This window comes from Pygocentrus nattereri, chromosome 1 (genome assembly GCF_015220715.1).
Source record: "Pygocentrus nattereri isolate fPygNat1 chromosome 1, fPygNat1.pri, whole genome shotgun sequence".
Taxonomy (NCBI): domain Eukaryota; kingdom Metazoa; phylum Chordata; class Actinopteri; order Characiformes; family Serrasalmidae; genus Pygocentrus; species Pygocentrus nattereri.
Window position 1 is genome coordinate 4,516,246 of NC_051211.1, and position 14,801 is coordinate 4,531,046.

Consider the following 14,801-nt stretch of genomic DNA (forward strand, 5'->3'; position numbering starts at 1 on the left):
GAATGCAACGATGACGCTGCCAATTCCCCTTCAGCTGGAAGCGGCCAATCCCAAAAAGTTTCACGCTTGTTCTAATAACTGAGCGTCAATCATAAGTTTAACAGAGGCTCACAAGACACTTCCTGCCGCGCCAGTGAGAGCGCGCACTGCGGCCACAACACACAAATAGAAATGCCACTGTTTGCACACGTTTAGTGCTGAATGTAAGCGTATGAAAATGACACCACTGGAACTACAGTAGGCAAATGTGCATGTGCACCAAACAGCTGCAGTGATATGAAGAACTCCAGCATTACACCTTCATATAAAACTGCCCTGGAGGCCTCATGACCACGGCCTCAAGGAGAGAAGACTCACAGGTTGACCACTTACACAGCATTAATAGTAGATGGGGGGGTGAAATGGAGAAGAACAGATCATGACGATGATCTAGTGTTATACAGTCCATCCTCTAAACTACCATCTCAGACTGGTGTTCCTTCTAGCACCTCACTTACCTGCCTTACTACCTCATTTTCCTGCCTTATTACCCCACTTATCTGTTACCTTATTTACCTGCCTTATTACCCCACTTTTCTGACTGTTACCGCATTTACCTGCCTTATTACCCCACATACCCGCTTTATCACCCCACTGATCCCTTTCTTTGCCACTATACACCCTTGTAAGGTTTGTGTTACATCACCTTTCCTTTAACACTCAATAAGCGTTTGGGAACTGAGGACACTGATTGTTGAAGCTTTGTAGGTGGAATTCTTTCCCATTCCTGCTTGATGTACAGCTTCAGTTGCTCAGCAGTCCGGGGGCTCCGCTTCATAATGCGCCACACATTTTCAATGGGAGACGGTCTGGACAGCAGGCAGGCCAGTCTAGTACCCGCACTCTTTTACTATGAAGCCACGCTGCTGTAACACGTGCAAAATGTGGCTTGGCATCGTCTTGCTGAAATAAGCAGGACGTCCCTGAAAAAGACGCTGCTTGGATGGCAGCAGATGAGCTCGGCCCAGAGAAGCCGGCGGCGTTTCTGGGTGGTGTTGATATGTGGCTTCGCTTTGCATGGCAGAGTTTTAACCTGCACTTGTAGATGGAGCGACGAACTGAGTTCACTGACAGTGGTTTTCTGAAGTGTTCCTGACCCCATGTGGGAATATCCGTTACAGAATGATGTGGGTTTTTAATGCAGTGCCGCCTGAGGGATCGAAGGTCACGGGCATTCAGTGCTGGTTTTCTGCCTTGCAGAAACGTTGTTCTCAACAACGTTGTTCACTAAGTGGTGAACCTCGCGCCGTCCTTGCTTGTGAACGACTGAGCCTTTCAGGGATGCTCCCTGTATTTTTGCATATCATCGTATTCTGTTTTTATTTATGTTTTACACAACGTCCCAACTTCATTGGAATTGGGGTTGTATTTTATTTTCTATTATTTTTATTTTATTCTCTACATGTAACCGTCTGTCTGATACTGTGCGCTGTGAGCTCCTGGAAACAAAACCACATTCCAAACCTGACCGTGACCACGTTGATTCCACAGCACTGGATCTCCGAAATCCCACTGAAAGAGCCGTGAGAGCAGCGACGCCTGACACGCTCAGTCCAGTCTGGGATGACTGTGATGTCGTCTGTACAGCTGGAGGAGGTTCAGACCGAGACCTTGTACAGTTACATAATAAACGTTATGCTCATTTAAACCGAATCTTTGAATCTGTTGAAACACCCTGTATATTTAACCCTTTAGGGCTGAAGAATAACGTGGCTCTTTAGGCTGTTTAATCCGCTCTTCTTATTTAATAAAGTGATTTCTGAACGCTGCTGTTGCATTCATTTTATCTATTTATTCAGGAATGGGCAATATGACTATTTTATCATTGCCGTGATAAATTATACCACAAAATGCTTTTCTGAGTGTATCGCAGATATCAAACTACGTTTCATTACAAAAGTGAGCATAATGAGTCCTGACCAAATATTATTGTAGTTAGGTGTTTTAATATTATTATTATTATTATTATTATTATTATTATTATAGCATCTCATCTGTGGCACAACAGGTTCTATTCTGTCTATTCAAACTTCTATAATCTCAAAAAACGAATTATCATGATGTATATCGTGTATCGCAAAACTGTTCTGAAGTATCGTGATATTTCCTCAATATCGCCCAGCCCTACTGCCAAATTACACACTTGAATAGAAAGATACTAAATACATAAGTCATGTTCCAATAAAAGGCCTCTTTCATCTTTTATGCAGTGATCACTGACACATTTTGAGTGTTCATGGTTCTGTATTGAACCAATTTCCTTACTGAATAACCCTTAAAGAACCATTTTTAAGTTTACATGCACTTGAGGAATCAGATAATGAGGAAACGTTGGGTCTAAATGAGTCGGACAGTAATCAGATTTCTGCTTTGCAAGCATCCAACAAACTCATAGACGTGACATAACCGTAATGCAAAACTCAAACTTCAGTTTTTTATATTGTGTCCCCTGAAAATATGAACATACTTCATCCAGAAGATGAAGAATATTTAAATCCTTCATCTCGTCAAGCATGCAGCTTCAGCGTCGCTCCCAAATTGTTTCCCTGCTCCATTTTTACACATGTGCAGACATCTGAAAACACGCAGACAGAAAACCGAAAGAAATCAGAGTGAGAGTTCACAGCACTGAGAAATCTGACTACTGAGCTAAAACCCAGCCTCTTTATCAGATTTCTAGACCTGACTTCAATCTAAGAAATCAGAGTAAGAGTTCACAGCACTGAGAAATCTGATTACTGAGCTAAAACCCAGCCTCTTTATCAGATTTCTAGACCTTACTTCAATCTAAGAAATCAGAGTAAGAGTTCACAGCACTGAGAAATCTGATTACTGAGCTAAAACCCAGCCTCTTTATCAGATTTCTAGACCTTACTTCAATCTAAGAGATCAGAGTGAGAGTTCACAGCACTGAGAAATCTGACTACTGAGCTAAAACCCAGCCTCTTTATCAGATTTCTAGACCTCACTTCAATCTAAGAAATCAGAGTGAGAGTTCACAGCACTGAGAAATCTGATTACTGAGCTAAAACCCAGCCTCTTTATCAGATTTCTAGACCTTACTTCAATCTAAGAAATCAGAGTGAGAGTTCACAGCACTGAGAAATCTGATTACTGAGCTAAAACCCAGCCCCTTTATCAGATTTCTAGACCTCACTTCAATCTAAGAAATCAGAGTGAGAGTTCACAGCACTGAGAAATCTGATTACTGAGCTAAAACCCAGCCTCTTTATCAGATTTCTAGACCTTACTTCAATCTAAGAAATCAGAGTGAGAGTTCACAGCACTGAGAAATCTGATTACTGAGCTAAAACCCAGCCTCTTTATCAGATTTCTAGACCTTACTTCAATCTAAGAAATCAGAGTAAGAGTTCACAGCACTGAGAAATCTGATTACTGAGCTAAAACCCAGCCTCTTTATCAGATTTCTAGACCTCACTTCAATCTAAGAAATCAGAGTGAGAGTTCACAGCACTGAGAAATCTGATTACTGAGCTAAAACCCAGCCTCTTTATCAGATTTCTAGACCTTACTTCAATCTAAAAAATCAGAGTGAGAGTTCACAGCACTGAGAAATCTGATTACTGAGCTAAAACCCAGCCTCTTTATCAGATTTCTAGACCTTACTTCAATCTAAGAAATCAGAGTGAGAGTTCACAGCACTGAGAAATCTGATTACTGAGCTAAAACCCAGCCTCTTTATCAGATTTCTAGACCTTACTTCAATCTAAGAAATCAGAGTGAGAGTTCACAGCACTGAGAAATCTGATTACTGAGCTAAAACCCAGCCTCTTTATCAGATTTCTAGACCTTACTTCAATCTAAGAAATCAGAGTAAGAGTTCAAAGCACTGAGAAATCTGATTACTGAGCTAAAACCCAGCCTCTTTATCAGATTTCTAGACCTTACTTCAATCTAAGAGATCAGAGTGAGAGTTCACAGCACTGAGAAATCTGATTACTGAGCTAAAACCCAGCCTCTTTATCAGATTTCTAGACCTTACTTCAATCTAAGAAATCAGAGTGAGAGTTCACAGCACTGAGAAATCTGATTACTGAGCTAAAACCCAGCCTCTTTATCAGATTTCTAGACCTTACTTCAATCTAAGAAATCAGAGTAAGAGTTCACAGCACTGAGAAATCTGATTACTGAGCTAAAACCCAGCCTCTTTATCAGATTTCTAGACCTCACTTCAATCTAAGAAATCAGAGTGAGAGTTCACAGCACTGAGAAATCTGATTACTGAGCTAAAACCCAGCCTCTTTATCAGATTTCTAGACCTTACTTCAATCTAAAAAATCAGAGTGAGAGTTCACAGCACTGAGAAATCTGATTACTGAGCTAAAACCCAGCCTCTTTATCAGATTTCTAGACCTTACTTCAATCTAAGAAATCAGAGTGAGAGTTCACAGCACTGAGAAATCTGATTACTGAGCTAAAACCCAGCCTCTTTATCAGATTTCTAGACCTTACTTCAATCTAAGAAATCAGAGTGAGAGTTCACAGCACTGAGAAATCTGATTACTGAGCTAAAACCCAGCCTCTTTATCAGATTTCTAGACCTTACTTCAATCTAAGAAATCAGAGTGAGAGTTCACAGCACTGAGAAATCTGATTACTGAGCTAAAACCCAGCCTCTTTATCAGATTTCTAGACCTTACTTCAATCTAAGAAATCAGAGTAAGAGTTCACAGCACTGAGAAATCTGATTACTGAGCTAAAACCCAGCCTCTTTATCAGATTTCTAGACCTTACTTCAATCTAAGAAATCAGAGTGAGAGTTCACAGCACTGAGAAATCTGATTACTGAGCTAAAACCCAGCCTCTTTATCAGATTTCTAGACCTTACTTCAATCTAAGAAATCAGAGTGAGAGTTCACAGCACTGAGAAATCTGATTACTGAGCTAAAACCCAGCCTCTTTATCAGATTTCTAGACCTCACTTCAATCTAAGAAATCAGAGTGAGAGTTCACAGCACTGAGAAATCTGATTACTGAGCTAAAACCCAGCCTCTTTATCAGATTTCTAGACCTTACTTCAATCTAAGAAATCAGAGTGAGAGTTCACAGCACTGAGAAATCTGATTACTGAGCTAAAACCCAGCCCCTTTATCAGATTTCTAGACCTTACTTCAATCTAAGAAATCAGAGTAAGAGCTCACAGCACTGAGAAATCTGATTACTGAGCTAAAACCCAGCCTCTTTATCAGATTTCTAGACCTTACTTCAATCTAAGAAATCAGAGTGAGAGTTCACAGCACTGAGAAATCTGATTACTGAGCTAAAACCCAGCCTCTTTATCAGATTTCTAGACCTCACTTCAATCTAAGAAATCAGAGTGAGAGTTCACAGCACTGAGAAATCTGATTACTGAGCTAAAACCCAGCCTCTTTATCAGATTTCTAGACCTTACTTCAATCTAAGAAATCAGAGTGAGAGTTCACAGCACTGAGAAATCTGATTACTGAGCTAAAACCCAGCCTCTTTATCAGATTTCTAGACCTCACTTCAATCTAAGAAATCAGAGTGAGAGTTCACAGCACTGAGAAATCTGATTACTGAGCTAAAACCCAGCCTCTTTATCAGATTTCTAGACCTTACTTCAATCTAAGAGATCAGAGTGAGAGTTCACAGCACTGAGAAATCTGATTACTGAGCTAAAACCCAGCCTCTTTATCAGATTTCTAGACCTTACTTCAATCTAAGAGATCAGAGTGAGAGTTCACAGCACTGAGAAATCTGATTACTGAGCTAAAACCCAGCCTCTTTATCAGATTTCTAGACCTTACTTCAATCTAAGAAATCAGAGTGAGAGTTCACAGCACTGAGAAATCTGATTACTGAGCTAAAACCCAGCCTCTTTATCAGATTTCTAGACCTTACTTCAATCTAAGAAATCAGAGTAAGAGTTCACAGCACTGAGAAATCTGATTACTGAGCTAAAACCCAGCCTCTTTATCAGATTTCTAGACCTCACTTCAATCTAAGGAATCTGTGTATGCTGTTTATGACCGTTTGAATAATCGGATAACTGCAGAAATCTGATTATGACCAGATTACTCAGCGCATGTAAACGCACTCAGGGAGGTGTGTCCACAGCGTTTCCTTCACTTTCTGAAAACTCGTTTTTCGTCATGGTGTTGAAATTGTACTGCCTGTAAGTGTAAAGCACATAACTTTTGAATTGTTTGAATTGTTAAATAAGCTATTCTTTACATGTCCGGGTCTTTAAAGGACTTTAAAGGTCTTTAAAGGGCACAGCAATGAGCTCAGTGATCTCCCAGGAGGGAGTCGATCACAAAGAAGCTTCTCTGTAATCAAGGCCTGACGACAAGGTCGAGGCCGGGGAAATTCAATTTCCCATCACTACCATAAAGCTTCAAGCTGACCAGAGAACCACTTTCTAATGAGAGGAAAAGCAAGACAGGCAGAGAGACAGCCAAGCAGGAAGACGGGGAGAATGACAGACAAGTAGACAGGCAGGCAGAAAAGAAGATGGACAAGCAGACAGACAGACAGAAAGGGCAGCCAGACAGGCAGGCGGACAAGCAGACAGACAAGCAGACAGACAAGCAGACAGACAAGCAGACAGACAGAAAGGGTAGGAAGAAATGGCACACAGGCAAAAAAAAAAAAAAAAAAAAAAAAAAAAAAAAAAAAAAAAAAGACAAGCAGACAGACAGACAGACAGACAGACAGACAGACAGAAAGGGCAGGAAGAAAGGGCACAGAGGCAGACAAGAAAATAGACAAGCAGGCAGACAGACAGGCAGACAGACAGGCAGACAGGGCACAGGCAGACAGGCAGACAAGAAAATAGACAAGCAGACAGACAGGCAGGCAGACAGGCAGGCAGGGCAGGAAGAAAGGCACACAGGCAGACAAGAAAATAGACAAGCAGGCAGACAGGTAGGCAGACAGGCAGGCAGACAGGCAGGCAGACAGGGCAGGAAGAAAGGGCACACAGGCAGACAGACAGACAGACAGATGATGAAAACAGTCAGAAAGGAATTATGACTGCTTTTAGAACATAAAACCACACCAGTGTCAAAAGTGGATCTCAAGGGACAAAATAACACGAGAAAAATGTAGAAAATGAGCCACTTGACTCCAAAGGCTGAGGACAGAGGTTTGGATGAATGAAGCCAGCTAAAGTGAATCACCACAACAATGATCTTTTCCTGACTTCACAGTTTTGCCAAATTTTCTTAAGAGTTCATTTTCAGGATCCAGAGTTTCAATGTTGTGGCTTTCAGGGGTCCAAAAGGTTAATCAGAGGGTCCTGGAACCCCTGGGTCTCTCTGTATTTCGCACATTGACTGCACTGCAATTACAGACCCGACTAAGGCCCAAGCACTGCTTGACCTGCTGCAGGCGGGTTCATCTTCACTGCTCATTACGACTCCATCACCATCTCATGAATCAGGTGCGTAACAAGTGCTCATAGAGTGAAAAGCTCAGTCCAGCGCAGGTTCAGTGCAGTAAAACACGAGTATGACTAACGTGTAATGTCACTGCCTTTTACATTAGTCATCAAGTAATCTACTGAAGACTTTGATGACTAATGGAATAATCAGTGTTTTGAAAAAATTAATAATAAAAAAAGAATTGTGAGTATTTCAATAACACAAGAATACTTATAGGAACCCTTTGTAAAGACCTCACTAAAAATATATGCACTGACCAGTCACTTCATTATGTTCACCTCCTTGTTTCGGCACTCGTTGTCCATTTTATTGGCTCCACTGACCACATAGGAGCACTTTGTAGCTCTACAGTTACAGACTGTAGTCCATCTGTTTCTCTGATACTCTGTTACCTTGTTCTTCAGTGGTCAGAACCCCCATGGACCCTCACAGAGCAGGTACTATTTAGGTGGTGGGTCTTTCTCAGCACTGCAGTAACACTGAAATGGTGGACGTTGTGTTAGTGTGTTGTGCTGGTACGAGTGGATCAGACACAGCAGTGCTGCTGGAGTTATTAAACACTGTGTCACTCCTACCTCGTCAGTCTACCTTGTAGATGTAAAGTCAGAGGCGACAGCTCATCTGCTGCTGCACAGTTGTGTTGGTCATCCTCTAGTCCTTCATCAGTGGTCACAGGACGCTGTCCAGCAGCAACACTGAGGCATTTATAAACTCCAGCAGCACTGCTGTGTCTGATCCACTCAGACCAACACAACACACACTAACACACCACCACCACATCAGTGTTACTGCAGTGCTGAGAATGACCCACCACCCAAATAGCACCTGCTCTGTGAGGGTCCATGGGGGTCCTGACCACTGAAGAACAGGGTAACAGAGTATCAGAGAAACTGATGGACTACAGTCTGTAACTGTAGAACTACAGAGTGCAGCTATACAGTAAGTGGAGCTGATAAAGTGGACAGTGAGCGTAGAAACAAGGAGGTTTTAATGTTATGACTGATCAGTGTACAGACCACTGTACCAAAAAACGTATGACCATTTAAAATTCGCATCATCACCTCGGAAACTGACTAATCACTGCTGATTCACTGAGAAGCTAAATCTTAATGGAAGATTTTTAAATCAGCAGCAGTAGAAAAACTTTTAAAAACAGCTTTAAGAAGAGCACATCTCCACATCCCCCATTCTATAGGGTGTCGACTGCTGGTAGTTTTAGTTTTTCAATGAGATTTGCAAGGATTTAAGCTCAGCGGCATGAAGTCTAACCTAAGCTACAACTAAAGACTCTAAAGACTCCAAGTTAGGACATCAGCAGAGGTGCGGAATCATCAGTCCGCTGCATTCAACCCTATTTGGCACAAAGCAGCATCATAAAGCTGGCAGAGCTTTGCTATTAAACCCATTATGAGGCTTATTCACAAGTACTTGTGAACCTCTGACACCGTCAGCGTTTACAGCAGTGCATTAAATGGGCAGTTATTACAAAATAAACACTAATTGACTTCACGGCCTGCTGCATTTAGTGTGGCATGCTAAAAGATGTGGCTTTGCTGCTACACGCCACACGACCAAGTTTGCACACATCCAGCATCTTCTCTGAAATGAAGTGTATTAAAGGGCCCATATCATGTAAAATGCAACTTTTCTTTTTTCTCTTTTTTTTTTTTTTTTTTTAATGAAAGAGGTTGGTGTAGATTTTAAAACTTTAACAGTGTTTACAATGTACCATTCACCCCAAAATCCAAACATCCCCAACTCATTATCATATTCAGCCTATAGCAGTCCAGCTCCAATCCACTCACACTGACATCACAAGGACTGTTTCAGCCTGTGCTGCCTTTTAAATGAGCTCATTTACATATGTCAGTCTAAAAGGCACACATGACGAATTCCATGTTTTCATATTTGTTCGTGTGTCTTTATGATGATCCAGCACACAAATCCCTTTCTATTCCGCCTTATCACGAGATGATACGAGACTATACATCTGGAGTTATGAGCCTATGAAGAGGGGCTAAGATACATGTCATGTGCCTCTCACCCTGTGGAGCTGGTGGATTTGTGTGTCCGTCTACATTCTGTGTGAAACTGACCAATGGACACTCAAATCAACAAGGACTGACCGTCACGCCAGACACCCTTCGTTCTTCATTCAGCCCACAGTCCACATCGGAGACTGGTGTGAAACGGCGTCAAGAGAGTTTACAGCTGCCTAAGCTGCTGCAGTGGTTTTGGAAAGTAGTGATGAAGATAACGGAGCGTTTTGATATGAAACACATGACTACTGCATTATATCACTGCTGTCAGAACAAAACCTCATCTCCATTTTTTTTCATTTTTCAGTTTTTGACAATTTAAAATGGCTGTTCTTTACATTGTGGGTACTTTTCATGATGAATGGACCAAAGGAAACAGCCCAAAATTACTTGGAAAAAATGTCTGGTTCCACTGACTTACATTAAAAGTAAAGCAGGTTTTTTTCCTTCTCCTGCTGTCAAAATCTGGAGATACGAGGTTTTGTTCCAACAACAGTGACACAAGGCAATTGCCTTAAAAGGAGAATTTAAGAAGATATGTATCGAGAAAATGCCCCAGACCTCAAAGGGTTAATAGTAAGGTATAAAGAAAGGTTGGAAAATGTTCATGCAAAAAACGAATCATCAGATATTTGGTCCATAAAGCCAAACAAGCATCAGACGCTGACCTCCTGTAAAAAATAAAATACAAAAATGCTGAAAAATGTGTGACATGGGCCCTTTAATGGGGAGTTGGTCCCCCTTTGCTGCAGAAACAGCCTCTACTCTTCTGACAAGGCTTTATATTAGATGTTGGAACGATGCTGTGAGGGTTTGATTGAGCATTAGTGAGGTCTGGATGGTCAGCTCTGGATCACTCCAACTCATCCCAAAGGTACTGGATGGAGCTCCATCACTCCAGAGAACGCGGTTCCACCGCTCCACAGCTCAAAGCTGGGGGCTTTATACCCCTCCAGCCCACCTCTAGAGCTCCCCATTCTATTTTTCAATGCTTTTCTATGGCGATACTACCAGCAGTGTCAGAAACGAGTGCACCTTAAAACCACAAAGCAACCAAATCCTCTAAGAAGAAGGGCCTGGATACTTTCAGTCATACATTTTGCTGACATATAAAGGCTGTTTACTGAAAGAACTTTAGGGAACTACCACAGCTGATATACACATTACGGGAGCCCATCCATGTGTCGTAATGACACTTCCCTTCATGTCTCGCCTCAAGAGGGCTATTCAGAAGACTCAGACTGTATTTTGTCCAGTTCAGCGTCCGTCTTGATAGACAGATTGTTTCATGCGTGACAGACGTCTCCACAGACGACACTATCGATTCCACTTTCCAGATCGCGATGCGATGATCTGTGGACGTCTGTAACAGCTCTGTTGGGTCCTTAAGGCAACCCAAAATAAGTGTACAAAGCCTTCGCCTGGTGGTGTTTATGAGTAATCGACAGCCTCTATAAACATTACTGAACCCCACGTCTCAGCCGAATGTGCTGTGAGGGAGCAGGGGACCAATACGCATATTCATTATGGGCCAGTTTCCCAAGCCTGAGCTTAGATTAAATGGGAATTTTAACAGAGATCCCCACGTCCATGAAACAGACCCTATACATTCAAATGACTGACGGCAATTCGTCTACTTTTTACAGCGTTTTAGTGTGAAATGGTTCATTGTAAAGAAACACACTGACTTTCTTTACAAAACAGTGATGAGTCAAGACGCCAGGAACACAAATACAGCCATTTATTTAACAAAATGACCAGTGAACTTGCACGTCTCTTGTGAATTTTACACAAAACGATGGTAAACCAGCGCTAAACCGGAAAAGAACGTTTTCTTGGAGGACTATTTTGCCTCACAACACCCTCCACCAGGCATCAGACAGCGTATCCGCCGTTCACCATTTCACGTAGTAACCGCCTGTGAGAAAGCTTGTCAAGGTGGACGTCTGGTTCCCATCACCACCACTGTGAACCATTCTTCCTCAGCAAGTTTCTCTAGAACTGAGTGTTTCACACCAAACCGCTCTGAATGACTCTGTGTACTTCTTAATCATTAAATCATGCAGCGCTATTGAAAAATCAGCAGGATTAACCTTTAAGGCGTGCCGACTGCCGTTACACTTATGCACTAAAAGCCTGTATAATCCCCACAGAAAAGCACCGACCAGAAGAACTGGATGCTCTAAAGTAGGGGCCTAGGGTCACAATGCCCAATGCCAAGCTTGGGTAGAGGGGTATATCATTGGCCTGTGAAGCAGTAGGTCCTCTGGAGCGATGGAGCTCCATCCAGCACCTCTGGGACGAGTTGGAGTGATCCAGAACTGACCATCAACACCTGACAGTGTGAAGCCTTCTCAGAAGACTAGAGGCTATTAGTCCATTAAAGGGGGCGGCAGAAGAAAGGAAGGCTGGTGTCTACATACTTCTGGACATTCAACTAGTGAAGCGCAATTACCTTTCCTTCCACGCCTCACGTCAGGAGGGCTACTGAGAAGGGTTTTCTATTTCTGTGCTGGAGACGGAAGGCAGGCGTCTTCACAGACGACACAATCGATTGCAGTCATCACATCACACGACTATGACATGCTGTCATCCGCCAAAGCCACATCCCTCAGAGGATCCAAAAGCACAGCTCCAGTAGAAAAAGCCCTTATTGGGGAATTCCACCAGAATTTCTGAATAATCCACTCTCTGAGATGGACACAGGGTCACTCAGAAGGGTGAAATGGTTCACTGTAGAGCCTCAGATTTCTTTACAGTGGTGGTGATGGGAACCAGGGGTCATCATGTCGATCCTGCTGATGATGGTAAAATAGTCACAGATCTGGAAAAAATGAGTTGTCTTTGGGGACTAATTTGCCTCATCACGCCCTGCACGTACCCCTCCACCGCGACAGGATACAAATAAGCGGATTGAAATACACTTTAAGCCCAAACTCTCAGACCCCAGGCAGGGAATTCAAACCCGTTTCCCGTAATAACTTTGAGAGGGAGCTTTTAGAGGCGGACGTCTGGTTCCCATCACCACCACTGTGAAGACCAAACCGCTCTGAACGGCTCTGTTTACAGCTCAGCCATAAAGTCATGTTAGCTAGATTTCTTCGAAAGTTCGGTGGAGTTCCCCTTTTAGCGAACACGAGGCCAAAGTTGGCTGCTTACATGGATTTTCCCGTTCCACCTTAAACGGCGCAGCAGTTACGTTCAGGCGAGTCAGGCCTGCGGCACCGGAACGTAACTGCTGCACCATTTAAGGTGGAACGGGGAGATCAATACAAAAAGCTTCAGCTTGGTCAAGCTAACGTGTTAGACACTGTTTATGTAGGAGAAAAAGAAACTCCGTGCCACCTTTTCTGTTCTGTTTGTGTAATGTTGCGATAGCTAACTCGTCTAATTGTGCCCCCCCTCTCTCGGCTCTGTCGCAGCTAGCTAATGATGCTAATAGTGAACCCCAAAATAACCAAAACAAGCGCTAGAGCTGCGCGCTAATTCCCGAGTGTCTGGTTACAGCCGCACCGGGTCATTTAAAGCCGTCTAAGGGCCGAGAGCTGTGTTTATATGGCTTATCTGACAGCATTAGGGGCCCCCCCGGCAGGGGGACGCCGAACGTTCGCGAAGGACTTTTGTTTTTAACGGCCATGAAGCCAAGCGTGTGCTCGCGAGCCGAATGAAGCACCCCACCCTCCCGCCGCTGAGCCGAGCAGCGGCGAGGAGCGCCGAGCAGAACCGAGTCGAGCCGAGCCGAGCCGAGCTGAGCCGAGCTGAGCTGCTGTCGCCTTTTTCCGGAGCTTTCACGGCGTTCGCAGCCCCACTGCACTTCACGGGCTCTTCACACAGCACCACGCACAGCGGTTACCTGGGTCGGCGGTCAGGGCGCGCAGGGGAAGCCGGAGAAATGTCCTCGAAATCGAGCTGAAGTCGGTCTTTTCCCCCTGCGAGTGCAGCACGGCGGCTCTGTCCGCGCGCTCGTCCTTCTTCTCGGCGCTAATGACACACACGGAGCGCGCGCGAGAGAGAGAGAGACAAACCGGACCGCCTCTTCTCGGCGCTACACACACACACACACACACACACACACACACACACACACACACACACACACACACACACACACACACACACACACTCTGACTCAGTTCATTGCCATTTAAAGCAGCTTTATTGGTGTGACTGTCTTGTCTTCAAACTTCAAAGCTGAACATAGTTTGTAGAACTGATGGCACTTCTAGAATTAATGACTGTAAATAATCGTGTGTGTGTGTGTGTGTGTTAACTTGGTGTGTGTACTTAACATGGTTTAGGTGTCCTAACCCTGAATGTGTAGGGTTACATAAATAAACAAACAAACAAACAAATAAATAAAATTCTATCAGAAATAATCCCTCAGAACTGCTGCCGGAGTGTGTGTCTCGTCTGAAGACTCTCAAGTTTTCTTTTACATTTCAGGCTGAGATCATCACAATTATGTTGATGCAGTAAAATGCATATATAATAATAATAATAATAATAATAATAATAAAATTTTAATGATAGACTTGAAAGCATTAGACCAGAAAAGATGGTCTATGGTGCTGGTTTAGCTGGTCACTCCCGCATGGCCATGCTGGTTGACCGGCAGACCAGCGTCAAAAACGCAATCTACTGCTGACCAGAGAGCAGCATCCGAAACACGGCGTATGCTGGTTTTGCTGGTGACTTACTTTGTTTGTTAAACTTGTGTGTTTTAACTCCGTGTTTAATTTCAGACAACTTTCAAACTGAGTTTGAGTGCTAAAATCATTTGAGGCGACGCGTACGCACACACAAACACAGACACGCGTGCACAGACACACGTACAGACACACAAACACACAGTCCAAAATCTCTTGGTGCTGAAGCTTAATAGAGTTCCTTTCACTGGAACTAAGGGGCCGAGCCCAACTCCTGAAAAACAACCCCACACCATGATCCCCCCTCCACCAAACTTTACACTCGGCACAATGCAGTCAGACAAGTACCGTCTCCTGGCAACCGCCAAACCCAGACTCGTCTATTGTTTTTCCAGATGGAGAAGCGTGATTGGTCACTCCAGAGAACACGTCTCCACTGCTCTAGAGTCCAGTGGCGGCGCTTTACACCACTGCATTCCACGCTTTGCATTGCGCTTGGTGATGTAAGGCTTGGATGCAGCTGCTCGGCCATGGAAACACATTCCATGAAGCTCTCTATGCTGTTCTTGAGCTGATCTGAAGGCCACATGAAGTTTGGAGGTCTGTAGTGATTGACTCTGCAGAAAGTTGGTGACCTCTGCGCACTATGC

The 14,801-nt window shown here is 43.5% G+C and overlaps 1 protein-coding gene across 1 annotated transcript in view; it reads right to left on the reverse strand.

Moving 5' to 3' along the window:
• Positions 1–13,515, reverse strand: part of LOC108441979 (ubiquitin-conjugating enzyme E2 E2-like) — a 95,004-nt gene extending 81,489 nt beyond the window's left edge. Inside the window, exon 1 of the mRNA XM_037541599.1 lies at positions 13,359–13,515. The gene's annotated coding sequence lies outside the window, so the exon portion shown is untranslated. The remainder of the gene's footprint in view (positions 1–13,358) is intronic.
• Between the last annotated feature and the right edge of the window lie 1,286 nt (positions 13,516–14,801).